This window comes from Ranitomeya variabilis, chromosome 2 (genome assembly GCF_051348905.1).
Source record: "Ranitomeya variabilis isolate aRanVar5 chromosome 2, aRanVar5.hap1, whole genome shotgun sequence".
Taxonomy (NCBI): domain Eukaryota; kingdom Metazoa; phylum Chordata; class Amphibia; order Anura; family Dendrobatidae; genus Ranitomeya; species Ranitomeya variabilis.
Genome location: NC_135233.1, coordinates 390,399,987 through 390,419,194, shown reverse-complemented (window position 1 = coordinate 390,419,194; position 19,208 = coordinate 390,399,987). Strand labels below are relative to the sequence as shown.

Sequence of the window (19,208 nt, the reverse complement as noted above, 5' to 3'; positions counted from 1 at the left end):
ATACTTCAGAGCTGCACTCACTATTCTGCTGGTGCAGTCACTGTGTACATGCATTACTGATCCTGAGTTACATCCTGTATTATACTCCAGAGCTGCACTCACTATTCTGCTGGTGCAGTCACTGTGTACATACATTACATTACTGATCCCGAGTTACATCCTGTATTATACTTCAGAGCTGCACTCACTATTCTGTTGGTGCAGTCACTCTGTACATGCATTACATTACTGATCCTGAGTTACATCCTGTATTATACTTCAGAGCTGCACTCACTATTCTGCTGGTGCAGTCACTGTGTACATACATTACTGATCCTGAGTTACATCCTGTATTATACCCCAGAGCTGCACTCACTATTCTGCTGGTGCAATCACTGTGTACATACATTACATTACTGATCCTGAGTTACATCCTGTATTATACCCCAGAGCTGCAATCACTATTCTGCTGGTGCAGTCACTGTGTACATACATTACATTACTGATCCTGAGTTACATCCTGTATTATACTCCGGAGCTACACTCACTATTCTGCCTGTGCAGTCACTGTGTACATACATTACATTACTGATCCTGAGTTACATCCTGTATTATACCCAGAGCTGCACTCACTATTCTGCTGGTGCAGTCACTCTATACATACATTACTGATCCTGAGTTACATTCTGTATTATACCCAGAGCTGCACTCACTATTCTGCTGGTGCAGTCACTGTGTACATACATTACTGATCCTGAGTTTCATCCTGTATTATACTCCAGAGCTGCACTCACTATTCTGCTGGTGCAGTCTCTGTGTACATACATTACATTACTTATCCTGAGTTACATCCTGTATTATACCCCATAACTGCACTCACTATTCTGCTGGTGCAGTCACTGTGTACATACATTACATTACTGATCCTGAGTTTCATCCTGTATTATACTCCAGAGCTGCACTCACTATTCTGCTGGTGCAGTCTCTGTGTACATACATTCCTGATCCTGTACTCCGCAGTCTGTGTTGTCGCCTCTGCAGGTGCAGTCGTCTTTATTACATCATTATGGATTATGATGTTATAGCGGCTCTTACCGCTTCGACCCTGGTGAAGTTTCAGGTTCCGGCAGATTCTGGACGGCGGCCAAACCCTAATGGAGCGGAATGTCTGGAGCCTTTAATTCTCCACTGGAATGGCAGGAAGTGCAGCCAGAAATGTTATAAAGCGCCATCCTATATTCCCACGTTCAGATTTCCGGGGAGTTTTTGATGTTGCTGATTTTCAGGCCATCTGAATAAAATAGGTAATTTGCATTATTTTAATAAAAACTCCCCAAAAACTCATTGTGGGAATCACAGAAGGGAGCGGCGGCCTCGCTGCAGCCATGGTGAGACTGAGGCTGTGGGTAATAACGGAGGGAACGTGATGCAGCTGCCTGGCAGTGGGGGTCCTTGTATGTACGCAGATGTACTATAGGGGGCATCTCCAGTCCCACCGCTCAGCGGGACGGAGCCGGGGGCCACAGCCGCTCACATTCCTTCTCAGCAGATGGTGACATGCACTGGATAATCCCTCAAAGGCTTCGTTACTCCCTGTCAGCCTGTGACCCCAGGGGCTGAGGGGCCCAAGGGTCTCCCTTTCTGCCCTACGGAGACAGTGGGGTCCACAGCTTGGGGCACAGAGTGAGTTTCTGCCGCACTCTGAACCCCTCTCAGCCATGATGACATCACATTGGTTAGCATGCCTAGCTCCGCCCACAATGACATCACAGCCCTGCCAGAAACCAGAATCTGGAGGAAGAGACCAAAGAGAGAGAAAAATAATGGAAGTGTAAAGAATGGCGAGCTGACCCTGTAATGATTATGATTGATGTTCACATTCAGGACAGTACAAGCATATTATTATTATTATTACAGCACAATGAGGACCTGGCATTCTCTATAAATATGTCATTTTAATATCTGGTGTAAAAGCCGCCGTTCTCCTGAATCCGGCGCCGTGATCCTTTTGTCTCTACTCCTCTCCAGTCCTGAGAAATCGCCTTCTCTTCCTGTAGGTCAGTCTAGTCATTTTCGCCAACTGGGTATGGTCTTAAACAGTTTAATGTGGGCGTATTCTTGCTTACCACACCCAGTTGGATAAAAAACTAGATTAATATACAGGAAAAAGAAGGCCATATCTCAGGAACGGAGAGACGCAGGAAGAAAAGAAAAACATCTCCGGATTCAGGAGAACAGCGGCTTTTACATCGGGTAAAGAAAAGGACGTTTATGGCAGGTGACAGGTCTGCTTATGTACTCAATAATCTCGAGGCTCCTGGGCATAACCTGCCATAACCTCCGACCTACCGGCCGTGATTGTTAATATTCTCACCATTGTCAGTCTCCTGAATGGGTTCTGCATGCGCCCGGCATAAAGTGACATTCACACCTACACTTCACGTCAGTCACTGATAAGGGATTAGGATAGTTTATGCAGGAAAATGATAATTACCCCCTCTGTAATTACTGATGACGGATCCGCAGCTCCAGACGTCAGGAGTGGCACAGACCGAGCGATGGATGGAGATGCTGGAGACTGTTGGCAGCCATGACTCCACGTATGCAAATCAGAGCTAATCACCTAATTACTGTACATATTTATTGCAGCTAAAAGTGTCTGGGAGAAGACGACGCGGCTCTAATGAGAAGGTAAAAACGCGTTCTGTATGCGGGTGCAAAAAACAGCAATTATCACAGGAACAGACTGGAAGTGAGAACAATCCAAACACGCTACAGTCCCCACCCCACACAAGAGAAATGCCCGGGCCCAATGCCTGGACCCAATTCCCCGGCTCCAAAGCCCGACCCCAATGCCCGGACCCAATGCCCAACTCCAATGCTCGGACCGAATGCCTGGCTCCAATGCCGGACCCCAATGCCCAGACCCAATGCCCGGCTCCAAAGCCCGACCCCAATGCCTGGCTCCAATGCCCAACTCCAATGCCTGGACCCAATGCCCAATTTCAATGCCTGGCCCCAATTCCCAACCCCAATGCCCAGCCCCAATGCCCGGCTCCCACACCTGGCCCCAATGTTCAATTCCAATGCTCGGCTCCAATGCCCTGCTCCAACGCCTGGCCCCAATGCCCAACTCCAATGCCTGACCTCAATGCCCGACCCCAATGCCTGGCCTCAATGCCCGACCCCAATGCCCTGCTCCAATGCCCGATCCCAATGCCCACTTCCCACGCCTAACCCCCAGTGCCCAGCTCCAGCGCCCAACCCCAATGCCCAGACCCAACCCCAATGCCTGGCTCCAATGCTCGGCCCCAACCCCCAACCCCAATGCCCGGCTCCAATGCCTGGCCCCAATGCCCAACTTCAATGCCTGTCCTCAATGCTCGACCCCAATGCCTGGCCTCAAGCCAGACCCCAATCTCCAGCTCCAATGCCTGGCCCCAATGCCTGCTTCCCACGCCCGGCCCCAATGCCCAATTCCAATGCCCGGCTCCAACGACTGGCTCCGATGCCAGGCCCCAATGCTTAACTCCAATGCCCAGCTCCAATGCCCAACTCCAATGACCGGCCCAAATGCCTGGCCCCAATGGCCAGCTCCAACGCCCGGCCCCGATGCCCAGCCCCTACGCCTGGCCCCAACCTCCGGCCCCAGTGTTTGGCTCTAATGTCTGGCCCCAATACACGACTCCAAAACCCAGGCTCAATGCCCGATACTGGGAGTTGTCAGATGAATGAAGACACTGAGAACAGAAAGAATGATCTGCGGGAGCAGCGTTAGGGTTCGCTCACATTGGGGTAAAAACCTGTCAGGACTCTGAACATTTTGATTACCTTTTGTGCATTACTGCCCTTTTCCAAGATGGCGTCTTTGGTCTCATGTGCACTGTGTCTTCCTGCTATATTACTCCACCCCAACCTTTAGTCTGTGCTAGAGTATTCTGCCTTGCATCCAGCTCCTGGCGACTGCCTGGCTTTGCACCTGCACCTGCTCCTGTGAACCTGTGTGGAGATCCTGCTACTCAGCTCTGAGTTTCTGCTGCATACATCGGTTTCCAGTAATCCTCCATCTGGCTGCTTGTGTTTGTTTCCATCTGCATTTGCTGGACATGTAAGCTGTTGCTGCTCTGCTTAATCCTGAGACTTTTACCCAGGCCTCCCTGGTTGTGCTAAGATATTATTTGAACTGCCTTATAAGCATATCTATCTGTGTTTGGACTAAACAAGGACTTATTCGTGTCAAGTATTCTCAAGAATAATTGTGCTTAATAGACTTTCTGCGTGATTGCATTTTCCTCTGAAGTTTCCTATAGACTGTTAAGCTGCGTTTAATATTTACACCAAGTGTTGTGGACTTGAGTTAATCTCTCTGCACCTGTTTGAATCACCGTGTGATAATATAGACTTTACCACTTATTAAACTGTGTCCTGTAGTTGTCTTGTTCCATGCAAAGAGTCTCCTGAGTTATCCCTTATAATCTTTACAAAACCGGACGAGTGCAACACAAGAAAACCTCACACTGCACTCTGACCAATGGATGAGACTCGCCAATGCAACTCAATGGGTGCGAGAAAAAAATCTCAGCATGCTGCATATGGTTATTGCGCCCTTCCCAGCCTAAAATTCAAGTACATAGATGCTGCAGCTATGGGAGCAGGTTTAGACCGCAAAGGCTGCTCACAGTAGTATCAGGAAGGGGTGTAACGATCGCAGTTGCAGAGTGTGTGACCGTGACTGGGCCCATGCGGGAGGGGGGACCCCCGGCGCCTATTTCAGCAATGGATGTGCACCCGATAATGCACATTCAGCTGAAATGCATTGACGCACAGAGACCCACCGGGTCCTTGAACAGCAATACATGCTGCCGGCCAATCAGAGGCACGTCAGTGGGGGCGATTGGCAGTGACATCAGGCGCTACCCGTTGCTTGTGCGCTAAAGTCAGCTGCCGGCTAAAGAGGACGCCATGCAGTGTTGGAGCAGGGGCAAGAAGAATCGTTTATTTTGTATGCATTAAATAGCAGCAGAAGAACATGGGGCATATATACCAGGATGGGGCCCAGGATGGGAGTCATATATACCGGGATGGGGCCCAGGATGGGAGTCATATATACCAGGATGGAGCCCAGGATGGGAGTCATATATACCGGTGTTACAGGCCAGATAGACCTCCCCACCCAGAATATACCAGAGGTTAAAGTGGTCAAACTATACCCTGGGGTATAAATTGGACTAGACCAGTTTATACCCCTCTGGGCCAGAATATACCCCAGCTGCTGTAGATCAGATTTTTCATGCTTTTGAGAACCATTGAGTGATTTACCTAACAATGGGGCCTCAGTCAGTGCACAGGGGCCCCGGGCAGTGCACAGGGGGGCAGACAGCGCATGGGGCCCCAGACAGCGCAAGGGTCCCCAGACATGGCACTGGGGCACCAGACATCGCACAGGATTGAGTGATATACTCAAGAACGGGGCCCCAGGCAGCGTACAGGGGGCAGAGACAGCGAACGAACGGGGTCCCAGGCAGCACATGGAAAGGCAGAGACACCGAACGGGGCCCCAGGCAGCACACGGGGGGCAGAGACAGCGAACGGGGTCCCAGGCAGTACACCGGGGCCTCAGGCAGTACACAGGGCCCCAGGCAGTACACGGGGCACCAGGTAGCACATGGGGGCCCCAGGCAGCGCATAGGGCCCCAGGCAGTACACAGGGGGCAGAGACAGCGAACGGGGTCCCAGGCAGTGTACAGGGGCCACAAGCAGCGTACGGGGGCCCCAGACATTACACAGGGGCCACAGACATCGCACAGGATTGAGTGATATTCTCTGCCCCCATGTGCTGCCTGTGGCCACTGTATGCTGTTTGGGGCTTTGTGTGCTGCCTGGGGCCCTGTGCGCTGCCAGGGGCCCCTGTATGCTGCCTGGGGCCACTGTGCGCTGCCTGGTGCCCTGTGCGTTGCCTGGGGCCCCTGTGTGCTGTCTGGGGCCCTCGTGTGCTGCCTGGGGCCCCGTTCGCTGTCTCTCCCCCCCATGTGCTGCCTGGGGCCACTGTGTGCTGCCTGGGGTCCTGTGCGTTGCCTGGCACCCTGTGTGCTACCTGGGGCCCTGTGCGCTGCCTGGGGCCCAGTGCGCTGCCTGGGGCCCTGTGCGCTGCCTGGGGCCCTGTGCACTGTCTCTGCCTCCCATGTGCTACCTAGGGCCCCGTGTTCTGCCTGGGACCCGTGTGCTGCCTTGGGCTCTGTTATTGAGTATATCACGCAATGGTTCTCAAAAGCCTAAAAAATCTGCTCTACAGCAGCTGGGGTATATTCTGACCCGGAAGGGTATAATCTGGCCTAGGCCAATTTATACCCCGGGGTATAGTTTGGCCTAGGCCATAATATACCCAGGGTATATACTGGCCCAGAGGGGCATAAACTGGCCTAGGCCACTTTAACTCCATGTATATTCTGGGCGGGGGGTTAATCTGGCCTGTTACAGCGGGATAGAGATATACCGTATTTTCCGGCGTATAAGACGACTGGGCGTATAAGACGACCCCCCAACTTTACCAGTTAAAATATAAAATCTTCTTAAAAGTCGGGGGTCTTCTTATACACCCTATGTCGTCTTATAGGGCCGGTGAATATGTGCCTTTTGGGGGGGGGGGGAGGGAGTGATCCTGATGACGAGGGGGCGTCTCACAGGAAAGTGAGTATCCCCCATTACCTTATCGTAGCGGTGCAGCGTGGGGGTCTCAGTGCTGGGAGTGGCGGCGGCGGCTGCTGTGCTCTGGTGCGGCGGCTGCTGTGCTCTGGTGCGGCGGCTCCTCTTCTGTGTGGGGGCTCTGTGCTGTGCGGTGGCGGTGGCGGCGGCATATCTTTATCCAGTTGGGGCTCCTCCGGCATCTCCTTAGCCCTGGAGGCCCCGCCGCAACTCCATGAGTGCAATGCAGCGGCCATTTTCCCGGAGGCAGCTCAATAGGTGCGATGCGGTGGCCTCCGGGAAAATGGCCGCTGCTCAGATTCAGATCTCGTCCCGAAATCTCGGGACACGAGATCTGAATCTGAGCAGCGGCCATTTTCCCGGAGGCCACCACATTGCACCGATGGAGTTGCGGCGGGGCCTCCAGGGCTAAGGAGATGCCGGAGGAGCCCCAACTGGATAAAGATACGCCGCTGCCGCCGCCACCTCACAGCACAGAGGCCCCACACAGAAGAGGAGCCGCCGCACCAGAACACAGCAGCCGCCGCCGCTCCCAGCACTGACACCCCCACGCTGCACCGCTAGGATAAGGTAATGGGGATTACTCACTTTCCTGTGAGACGCCCCCTCGTCATCAGGATCACTCCCCCTCCCCACCCACCATATACACCGGCGTACAAGTCGATTCCCGGCGTATAAGACGACCCCCGACTTTTAAGAAGATTTTCGGGGGTTAAAAAGTCGTCTTATACGCCGGAAAATACGGTATATTATATATATGGCAGAATGGGAGACATATATACCAGGATGGGGGATATACAGTGGTGTGAAAAAGTGTTTGTCCCCCTCCTGATTTCCTATTCTTTTGCATGTTTGTCACACTTAAATGTTTCAGATCAACAAACAAAAGGAAATATTAGACAAAGATAACACAACTAACCACAAAATGCAGTTTTCAAATGAAGGTCTTTAATATTAAGGGAAAAAGAAATCCAAACCTACAGGCCCTATGTGAAAAAGTGATTTCCCCCCCCCTTCCCTTCCCTTTCAAACATAAAGTAAGGGTGCGTGTCCACGCTCAGGATGGCCGGCGGTATCGCCGCAGCGGCGAAGCCGCTCGGCGATAAGCCCCGCCCCCTTTCTGGGACGCGATCATGCCGGATGTGTACTGTACACATCCGAGATCATCGCACCCCTCGCCATAGGGCCCTGTGATATTACCTGCGTCGCCGCAGCGTCGCCGCAGGTAGCACGGACATGCTGCGATCTGAAAAGACGCGCAGCATATCCGGAGTCGCAGGCCCGCCGCGTGCGGGTTTCCACGCATAGTGGACACGGGATTTCACAAAATCCCCTCCACTATGCTGGAACATCTGGACGCTGCGTGTTTGACGCTGCAGCGTCAATCACGCAGCGTTTACTTACCGTGGACACTCACCCTAACTGTGGTTTATCACCTCTTTGGGAAGCGGAGTTCACATTCCCTAGCCACATGCAGGCCTGATTACTGACACACCTGTTCTCAATCAAGAAATCACTTAAATGGGAACTGCCTGACAAAGTGAAGTAAACTAAAAGATCCTCTAAAGCTAGAAATCATGCCGCTATACAAAGAAATTCTAAAACAGATAAGAAACAAAGTAATTGAGATCTATCAGTCCGGAAAAGGTTATATAAAGCCATTTCTAAAGCTTTGGGACTCCAGCGAACCACAGTGAGAGCCAGTATCCACAAATGGAGAAAACATGAAACAGTAGTGAACCTTCCCAGGAGTGGCCAACAGACCAAAATTACCCCAATAGTGCAGCGATGACTCATCCAAGAGGTCACAAAGGACCCCACAACAACATCCAAAGAACTGCAGGCCTCACTTGCCTCAGTTAAGTTCAGTGTTCATCATGACTCTATCATAAGAAAGAGCCTGGGAAAAAATAGCCGGCATGAGTTTTGCCAGAAAACATCTTGATGATCCCCAAGACTTTTGGGAGAATACTCTGTGGACTGATGAGACAAAACTGTATATCCCATTACATCTAGTGTAGAAGTAACACAGCATTTCAGAAAAGGAACAGCATACCAACAGTAAAATATGGTGGTGGTGGTAGTGTGACGGTTTGGGGCTGTTTTGCTGCTTCAGGACCTGGAAGACTTGCTGTGGTAAATGGAACCATGAATTCTGCTGCCTCCCAAAAAATCCAAAAGCAGAATGTTTGGTCATCTCTTCTTGACCTCAGGCTGAAGTGCACTTGGGTTATGCAGCAGTACAATGATCCAAAACCAACCAGCAAGTCCACCTCTGAATGGCTTAAGAAAAACATAACTGAGACTTTGGAGTGGCCTAGTCGTAGCCCTGACCTTAATCCGATAGAGATGTTGTGGCATGACCTTAAAAAGGCAGTTCATAGGATTTAGAACTGTACAAGGGCCCATACATCTGCCCAACATGTGGGGGGCAGGTCCATATTTTGCATCGGGGACCTAGGACTCTAGCTGTGCTGCTTCTACCAGGAACATGCGGACTGGCGTTATCGTGGGTATATCCGCTCCTGGGACACTTTGGAGTGAGGACCCGGCTATATATCCCCATCAGAACCGTATGGAGGTGCATTATGCAGAGCACCGGGTGCCATGGTCGCTCTGCAGCACTGAAGTCTTCAGATGTAATAACTCCGGGATCGGCCGCTCTCGGCTTCGTCGTTGCTTATAAGATGAACAAACACTGAGACGCGGGATTATCTTTCGGCTGTTGGAGAAAATTAGGTCACCTCTAATCTTTTTGATATTTTTAGTGTGTAATTTATAAGTCATGTCTGCGGCTGGCAGCTGGTGCACATTCAGCAGTCTGTTTGGAGCTGGAAGGAAGATCGTTCCAGGAGCCTGGCAATATGTTTCCCAGACAAAAAAATCGTATTTATTGTCAAAGAATCTTCTATAGCACCCGTGAGAATGAGACAATGGGGGCACATCAATAACAAGGAAGAGAAAAACAAGGCTGCTTATTTCTAGAAACAGCGCCACCCCTGTCCACAGGTTGTGTCAGGTATTGCATCTCCATACCACGCACAACCAGATGTGGTGCTGTTTCTACAAGACAACACCCATGTATTTCTACCTCTGGCACCGAATGCATTATAAGGATGAATAAATGCAATAACGTAACCAATCTTAGCCCCTCCCACAAGGGATTAATTATGCTAATTAGGGGTGAAGCTATGACAACTGCACATTAATTATCATGGTTGTCACAGCAATCAGAGCTTTTAACCATCCGACATCTCAAGGAAAACAGATTAAATAACCAACGAGAGGAAATGAATCAGCGACATCCAGCGCAGAGTCGCCCTGAATTGTAAAGGCAGAAATGAGCTGACGATACATTATTCTGGAGACGACGAAGATTCATCATATTTCACAACTTTTGTCTTTAGAAAGATTTAATAGAGCGCGTCACTACAGGAATAATGGGACCTGGGCATTAAGGAGGAAGCACATGAGGGGCGACTGGAGCCTGGGCACTGCGGAGGAGGCACATGAGGGGCAACTGGAACCAGGGCACTAAGGAGAAAGTACATGAGGGGCGACTGGAGCCTGGGCACTAAGGAGGAGGCACATGAGGGGCAACTGGAGCCAGGACACTAAGGAGAAAGCACATGAGGAGCAATTGGAGCCTGGGCACTATGAAGGAGGCACATGAGGGTCAAATGGAGCCAGGGCACTAAGGAGGAGGTACATGAGGGGCGACTGGAGCCAGACACTAAGGAGAAAGCACATGAGGAGCGGCTGGAGCCAGGACACTAAGGAGGAGAAACATAAGGAGCAACTGGAGCCAGGGCACTAAGGAGGAGGCACATGAGGGGCAAATGGAGCCAGACACTAAGGAGGGAGGCACATGAGGGGCGACTGGAGCCAGGACACTAAGGAGGAGGCACATAAGGAGCAACTGGAGCCAGGGCACTAAGGAGGAGGCACATGAGGGGCAAATGGAGCCAGACACTAAGGAGGAGGCACATGAGGGGCGACTGGAGCCAGGACACTAAGGAGGAGGCACATAAGGAGCAACTGGAGCCTGTGCACTAAGGAGGAAGCACATGAGGGGCAACTGGAGCCAGGACCCTAAGGAGGAGGCACATTAGGAGCAACTGGAGCCTGTGCACTAAGGAGGAAGCACATGAGGGGCAACTGGAGCCAGGACACTAAGGAGGAGGCACATAAGGAGCAACTGGAGCCTGGGCACTAAGGAGGAAGCACGAGGGGCAACTGGAGCCAGGACACTAAGGAGAAAGCACATGAGGAGCAATTGGAGCCAGGGCACTAAGGAGGAGGCGCATGAGGGTCAAATGGAGCCAGGGCACTAAGGAGGAGGCACATGAGGGGCGACTGGAGCCAGGACACTAAGGAGGAGGCGCATGAGGGGCGACTGGAGCCAGGGCACTAAGGAGGAGGCACATGAGGGGCAAATGGAGCCAGACACTAAGGAGGAGGCACATGAGGGGCGACTGGAGCCAGGACACTAAGGAGGAGGCGCATGAGGGGCGACTGGAGCCAGGGCACTAAGGAGGAGGCACATGAGGGGCAAATGGAGCCAGACACTAAGGAGGAGGCACATGAGGGGCGACTGGAGCCAGGACACTAAGGAGGAGGCGCATGAGGGGCGACTGGAGCCAGGGCACTGCGGAGGAGGCACATGAGGAGCAACTAGAGCCAGGACACTGTGGAGGAGGCACATGAGGAGCAACTAGAGCCAGGGCACTAAGGAGGAGGCACATGAGGAGCAATTGGAGCCTGGGCACTGCGGAGGAGGCACAGGAGGGGGACTGGAGCCAGGGCACTAAGGAGGAAGCACATGTCCCCCTCCTCTGACCGCAATCCAGCATCGTGTCCCCCTTCCCTGACCGCCGTACGGCACCATACCCCCCTCCCTTGACAGCCATCCGGCACCATGCCCCCCTCCCCTGACCACCATCTGGCACCATGCCCCCCTCCCCTGACCGCCATCCGACACCATGCCCCCCTCCGCTGACCACCATACAGCACCATGCCCCCTCCCCTGACTGCCATCCGGCACCATGCCCCCCTGACTGCCATGCGGCACCATGCTCCCCTCCCCTGACCGCCATCCAGCACCATACACCCCTCCCCTGACCGCCATCCGGCACCATGCACCCCTCCCCTGCCTGCCATCCGACACCATGCCCCCTCCCCTGACCGCCATCCGGCACCATGCTCCCCTCCCCTGACCGCCAACCGGCACCATGCACCCCTCCCCTGCCTGCCATCCGACACCATGCCCCCTCCCCTGCCTGCCATCCGACACCGTGCCCCTTCCCCTGCCTGCCATCCGACACCATGCCCCCTCCCATGACCGCCATCCAGCTCTGTGCCCCTCCCCCTCTCTCCATTTGACATAAAGAAGTAGAAATTATATTCACAGACTGGAATAAATTGGCTTCAGCTTCAGTCTCAGCAGCAAAATACATTTTATTGTCCCCTGGCGAAGTGTAAGGAGCCACAAGCCGCCCGTCTGCTAATCCGAGCTGGCAGCGCCAGGCTCAGCCGTCAGCTCTCCGGAGATGGTTTTCAGGTGTGAAATGAACATGGACGCCGATGTAGATTATTCTCTGTAACTCACTGACGTGCCCTGGAAGCCTCCGCTCCCCCCTGCATGTAGAGCAGAGTGCAGACCCCACTCATCCGGATATATCTCCAATAGAAAACACATTATTCATTGACCCAGGACGTAAATAAATCGCAATCATTGCATCAATCATTGCATTATGGAAAGTTCTGCAACTTCTACACTTGGTGCTTTATTTGCTACAATTTTCAAGATCCCAGTTTGCTGTTAGTGAATCTAAACTGGAGAATGAGGAGGGGGGAATTGGAGTTTATTGGGCGCCATCCCGAGTATTAGGAAATCTTTTTATCTATTTATTGGCCAAGTAAAAAAATAGAAATAAAACTAAAGGTAGAAATATAGGGGGAAAAAAATCAACGTATAGATATAAAATCCACAATATTATTAATAACTAAAATTATTATTATTATTATTATTATTATTAACCCACGGTTTTATTGGCTTTACAATGCTAATATTTATATATATTTATTTTTACTGTCCTTATTAAATCTGTGATCATATTTCTGATAGAAAAATGTCTTTTAAGCCACACGATAAACTGTCAGGGAATAACCTCTACAAGATTCACACAGACTCGTATTGTTGCCATTGGTTTTATTTCTGCTTTTTGCTTGACCAATAAGTAAATTATTTTAAAACTATCGGAAACAAAGAGATTTCATTATGTAACACCGAATAAACCCCAATTTTCCCCATTGGTTATCACATGTATCTTAGGCCGCGATAGAGATTCAGCAATGAGACGGCTGCAGTCCCCATAGAGCTCCGCTCCACTGCTCACAGGGCGAGGACTCCGCATTTACTAATCCTTCCATATCACAATATCATTGTATTCACAGTTCTGTTCACCGGAGCGACCTTGTTACTCTACATATTTCTAATTGGATAAAATTGAAGTGAATTCTAACCTCATACTATCTACAGCTGAGGATTTGTTACAATGTATCAGTTTAGACGGTGAGATTAAAAAGTCTTCCATTTGTGCTGGTGATAAACTGTACTGCGCAAAAGCATTAGGCCGGCCTCACACTCAGCGTATAAAAATACGGTCCGTTTTTTCCGGCCGTAATACGCAGAAAAGTCCCCAAAATAGTGGTCCGTATGTCATCCGTAGGCAGGGTGTGTCAGCGTATTTTGCGCATGGCATCCTCCGTATGTAATCCGTATGGCATCCGTACTTCGATATTTTCTCGCAGGCTTGCAAAACCGACATCTAATGGATTCATGTGCTCAAATGTTCGTTAAAAAATATATACAGTATATATATATATATATATGTCATTGAGACGCATATATATATATATTCTGTATTTATATTTAATTCAGCGCGATATATGTGAAAAGCCGGTAATTCAATTGCCGGCTTTTCATTTCTCCTTCACAAACCCGACAGGATATGAGACATGGTTTACATACAGTAAACCATCTCATATCCCCCTTTTTTTTGCATATTCCACACTACTAATGTTAGTAGTATGTATGTGCAAAATTTGGGCGCTGTAGCTGCTAAAATAAAGGGTTAAATGGCGGAAAAAATTGGCGTGGGCTCCCGCGCAATTTTCTCCGCCAGAGTGGTAAAGCCAGTGACTGAGGGCAGATATTAATAGCCTAGAGAGGGTCCATGGTTATTGGCCTTCCTGGCTACAAACATCTGCCCCCAGCCACCCCAGAAAAGGCACATCTGGAAGATGCGCCTATTCTGGCACTTGGCCACTCTCTTCCCACTCCCGTGTAGCGGTGGGTTATGGGGTAATGAAGGGTTAATGTCACCTTGCTATTGTAAGGTGACATTAAGCCAGATTAATAATGGAGAGGCGTCAATTATGTCACCTATCCATTATTAATCCAATTGTATGAAAGGGTTAAAAAACACACACACATTATTAAAAATTATTTTAATGAAATAAGCACACAGGTTGTTTTAATATTTTATTGCTCTCTCAATCCAATCCACCTGAAGACCCTCGCTTGGCAAAATAATAAACCAACAATATACATACCTTCTGATGAACTGTCACGTCCCACGAAGTAAATACATCTGAAGGGGTTAAATCAATTTACAGGCAGGAGCTGTGCTAAAGCACTCGCTCGTACCTGTAAACCCCGGGTGCTGAAAGGAAAGCTGGGTGATCTGTACTTACATTGAGTCGCGGTGAGGCGCCCTCTGCAGGATGAACTCACATGAACTCGAGCGTGGGAACTTTTCCAAGGCTGCAGTTCATGAGAACATCCAGCAGAGGGCGCCTCACCGCGACTCAATGTAAGTACAGATCACCCAGCTTTCCTTTCAGCACCCGGGGTTTTCAGGTACGAGCGAGTGCTTTAGCACAGCTCCTGCTTGTAAATTGATGTAACCCCTTCAGATGGATTTACTTCGTGGGACGTGACAGTTCATCAGAAGGTATATATATTGTTGGTTTATTATTTTGCCAAGCGAGGGTCTTCAGGTGGATTGAGAGAGAAATAAAATATTAAAACAACCTGTGTGCTTATTTCATTAAAATAATTTTTAATAATGTGTGTGTGTGTTTTTTAACCCTTTCATACAATTGGATTAATAATGGATAGGTGACATAATTGACGCCTCTCCATTATTAATCTGGCTTAATGTCACCTTACAATAGCAAGGTGACATTAACCCTTCATTACCCCATATCCCACCGCTACACGGGAGTGGGAAGAGAGTGGCCAAGTGCCAGAATAGGCGCATCTTCCAGATGTGCCTTTTCTGGGGTGGCTGGGGGCAGATGTTTGTAGCCAGCGGGGCCAATAACCATGGACCCTCTCTAGGCTATTAATATCTGCCCTCAGTCACTGGCTTTACCACTCTGGCGGAGAAAATTGCGCGGGAGCCCACGCCATTTTTTTCCGCCATTTAACCCTTTATTTTAGCAGCTACAGCGCCCAAATTTTGCACATACATACTACTAACATTTGTAGTGTGGAATATGCAAAAAAATAAGGGATATGAGATGGTTTACTGTATGTAAACCATGTCTCATATCCTGTCGGGTTTGTGAAGGAGAAATTAAAAGCCGGCAATTGAATTACCGGCTTTTCACTAACACCGCTGCGTATTTCTCGCAAGTCACACTGCTGGTCCGTGTGGAATCCGTATTTTTCTCGCCCCCATAAACTTTCATTGGCGATTTTTTTTGCGCAATACGGTGACAAACGCAGCATGCTGCGATTTTCTACGGCCGTACAAGACCGTATATTACGGATGCGTAATATACGGCAGATAGGAGCTGGGCCATAGAGATTCATTGGGCCGTGTGTAATGCGAATTTTACGGACGTAGTTTATGCGCTCATACGTCCGTAAAACTCGCTAGTGTGAGGCCGGCCTTAGGCAGTTGTGAAACTAATGCTGCATAGTGGGAAGCTTTCAGAAATAGGAAGGATAATAGTGTGTTTTTATCAATTAACAAAATGTAAAGTAAATGAAGGAAAGAGAAATGTAAATACCATCAGTATCTGGTGACCGCCCATCACCTCCATCATCAGTATCTGGTGACCGCCCGTCACCTCCATCATCACTATCTGGTTACCACCCATCACCTCCATCATCAGTATCTGATGACCGCCCGCCACCTCCATCATCAGTATGGTCACTGGCGATCACCATATATTGATGATGGAGGTGATGGGCGGTCACCATATACTGATGATGGAGGCGACGGGCGGTCTCCAGATACTGATGGGATTGCATTTCTCTTTTCTTTGTATTTTAGCAGTTGATAATAGCAACCTATTATCCCTCCTATGGATGACGCTTCTCACCCTGACGCCTTTTGTCACCACTGCCTAACACTTTTGCACAGCGCTGTATTTAGTTCATGGACTGAATTCATTGTAACCAGCAGATAACTGATGTAGTCACGACTTATACATTGTGGTCCATGTCCCCCTCTTCCCTTCTCTGAACCCCATGGTTTATATGTAGCCCTGAGCTGCCATAGTCTCTGAGATAAGTGACAATTCGCTGACATGTAGCAGAGCTCCTGAGTCGTGAGACGCAGTGTTGCTCGCCTGTATGTTCCTGTGTCCTGGATGTTCTCTCCATTGTATCTCAGGGTTAGTTTTCTGCAGCAGTGCGTCCAATTAAGAAGGGCCCGAGGTTCTGTGGCCCCTGCGCTCCCCGGGGTCCCCCTAATTGTACAGTGAATGCCTCTATTATCAGTAGTGGGGGAGTAGAGCAGATATTACTTCCTGCAGATATTGCTGGAGATGAGCAGGTTCCCGTTGTTCCGCTCTATTTCACAGTTTGCAAAACTAACGACGCGGCGACGAAAAAACAAAACGGAGGAACATCGCAAGAAATTGGCTGCGGCCCAGGGACAAACTGGAGAGAAAATCTTCAGAGATTCTCCGAGAAATCAGCAGAAACTACAGACAAGAGTCCAACACACAACGAGGATGGAGAGGCAGCTGCAGACCACGGGGCCGAGCATCAGCCACGCGACCTGACATTTCTTACAAAAAAATCTGCCCTGATACATTGTAACAAATCCTCAGCTGTGGGAAATATAAGTGCACAATTAGAAACAAGTTCCCATTTAATGGAGAAGATTGAGATTTCCTGAGTCTGCGGCTCTGGAGATGAACTGATGGAGTTGTGCTGGATGCTCAAGCTCGGACTGGCCCTCGGGTGAACAGGTCAATCCTCCGGTGGGCCGCTCTGCAGGAGTAAGCCATTTACCCCCCAACATAAGCAGCTTTGCCCAATATATTTGCAGAATCTCACCATTTATCCAACACACGACCAAGTATAGAAGCGGAGGTGACTGTGAATGAGGGTAATGTGATACTTGCATGTAGGTGAAGAGTGGCCCCCAGAGTCCATGTTTCTGGTGGGCCCTTGCCACCCCAGTCTGATGCTGTTTATGGGTCCTCACTGGCCCCGGTTCTCATCTATATGGGGGCTCGTCATCAGCTCTGGATTATAGGACCCCCGTTATCCTGAGGACACGTCCCGGGGATACGCAGCCGCCATGTCTTCCCTCTGCTTCTTGGTTTCTTTGTTGTTGGGACTGAAGATTATGTTAATTACAAATATCTTACTATCCGATTTATGAAGAAATTTCTCGCCCTGACAACCTGATTATACGAGCGGCGTCAGGGTTACACGGGGCGACGTGCGGGGTCTTCTGAGGACAGCCCCCTTGTCTTCGGAGCTGATGTATTCACTCAGGGCTTCTCGCTGGAGGGGCTGCACATGGGGTCCGGACGGTTACATATAGACGCCGCGCTGCCATACATCTGTCCGACCGGCAGCCCCACTCCGAGGAGGGAAGAGATGTAGCGAGTTTGTGCCGATCACTGAGGAAACGCTCAGAATGTGAAATCCGCAGAGAAGACGCCGAGCGCAGCCTGCTATGTGCAATCCTTCAGGAAACGCTCCGTCTTGGAGGAGTTTTTCATATCCTGAGTTTCCCGCAGCCTTCGGATTGGACAGTGCTGAGACTAGAACCGATTCCAAAAGAAAAGACACAATAATAAAAACAAATTATAGTCTGTGTTTCCATTTCTACATATTTTCACGATCTCTGCTTGCTGTCCATAATTGAATAAAATTATTGTTTTCGTCAAAGGCTGAAAACCTTTCACCTCTCACAGCTGAAGGCTCGGTGTAGAGTCAATTCTCTGGGAGGTAACACAGCCTCCAGACTGATACATTGTAACAAACCATCACAACAAGAGAGGACAGAGGCTTCTCTAAGCTGGATACAAATGTAGCAAATATAATTTATGCTAAAAACTTGATAATAAATGGATTGTGCCAGGTTTGGAGGTAATTCCCTATCTACAGGATTCATAGGATAAGGAATAACTTTCTGATCGCTGGAAGGGTCACTGATCCCGAATATGAGGCTCTTTTTTCATAGATCGGAGGTCAAGCATGCGCCCCTCAATTCATTCTTAAAAGGAGCCAGCTGAGCGCAGCCCCCACTATCTCCGGCCGTCCTATTGAGAATGAATGGAGTGGAGGTGCCATACAGACTATAGCCCCCATTATATTGGCTATGGACCCTCATATACAGTCCATAGCCCCCCACATACAGTCTATGGTTCCCATTATATTGGCTTCGGCCACCTAAATACAGTCTATAGCCCCTATTATATTAGCTATGTCCCCCACGTACTGTCTATGGTTCCTGCTTGGCTTTGGCCCCTTATAAATTTCTATGGCCCCCTTATATTGGCCATGCCCCCCCCCCACATACAGTCTATTGCCCCCATCATATATTGACTATGGTCCCTCATAAACAGTGTAAGGCTTCCAACATACAGTCTATGGCCCCCATTATATAGGCTATGTCCCCCTCATGCAGTCTATGTCCCCCCCTTATATTGGCTATGTCCCCCACATACAGTCTATGGCCCCCCTTATATTGTCTATGTCCCCCACATGCAGTCTATGGCCCCCCCTTATATTGGCTATATCCCCCACATACAGTCTATGGCCCCCATTATATTGGCTATGTCCCCCGCATACAGTCTATGGCCCCCATTATATTGGCTATGACCCCGCCTACAGAAAATGGCCCCCATTATATTGGCTGTGTCGCCCGCATACAGTCTATGGCCCCCATTATATTGGCTATGGCACACCCACATACAGTCTATGGTCCCCCACATACAGTCTATGGTCCCCCACAGGCAGCGTAAGGCTTCCCACATACAGTTTATGGCCCCCATTATATTGGCTATGGCCCCCCGCATACAGTCTATGGAACCCATTATATTGGCTATGGCACACCCACATACAGTCTATGGTCCCACACATACAGTCTATTACCCCCGTCATATATTGACCATGGTCCCCCATAAACAGTGTAAGGCTTCCCACATACAGTCTATGGCCCCCATTATATTGGCTATGGCCCCCACATGCAGTCTATGGCCCC

General features: G+C 49.8%; 1 protein-coding gene and 1 long non-coding RNA gene across 5 annotated transcripts in view; one reads left to right on the top strand and one right to left on the bottom strand.

Moving 5' to 3' along the window:
• Window positions 1–4,370, top strand: part of LOC143809504 (uncharacterized) — a 72,535-nt gene extending 68,165 nt beyond the window's left edge. For both annotated transcript variants that reach the window (XR_013222295.1, XR_013222294.1), the window contains exons 5-6: window positions 1,021–1,283; window positions 2,629–4,370. This is a non-coding gene — a long non-coding RNA (uncharacterized LOC143809504). The remainder of the gene's footprint in view (window positions 1–1,020; window positions 1,284–2,628) is intronic.
• Window positions 1–19,208, bottom strand: part of LOC143806264 (connector enhancer of kinase suppressor of ras 2-like) — a 585,904-nt gene that overhangs the window by 450,868 nt on the left and 115,828 nt on the right. The window lies entirely within an intron of this gene.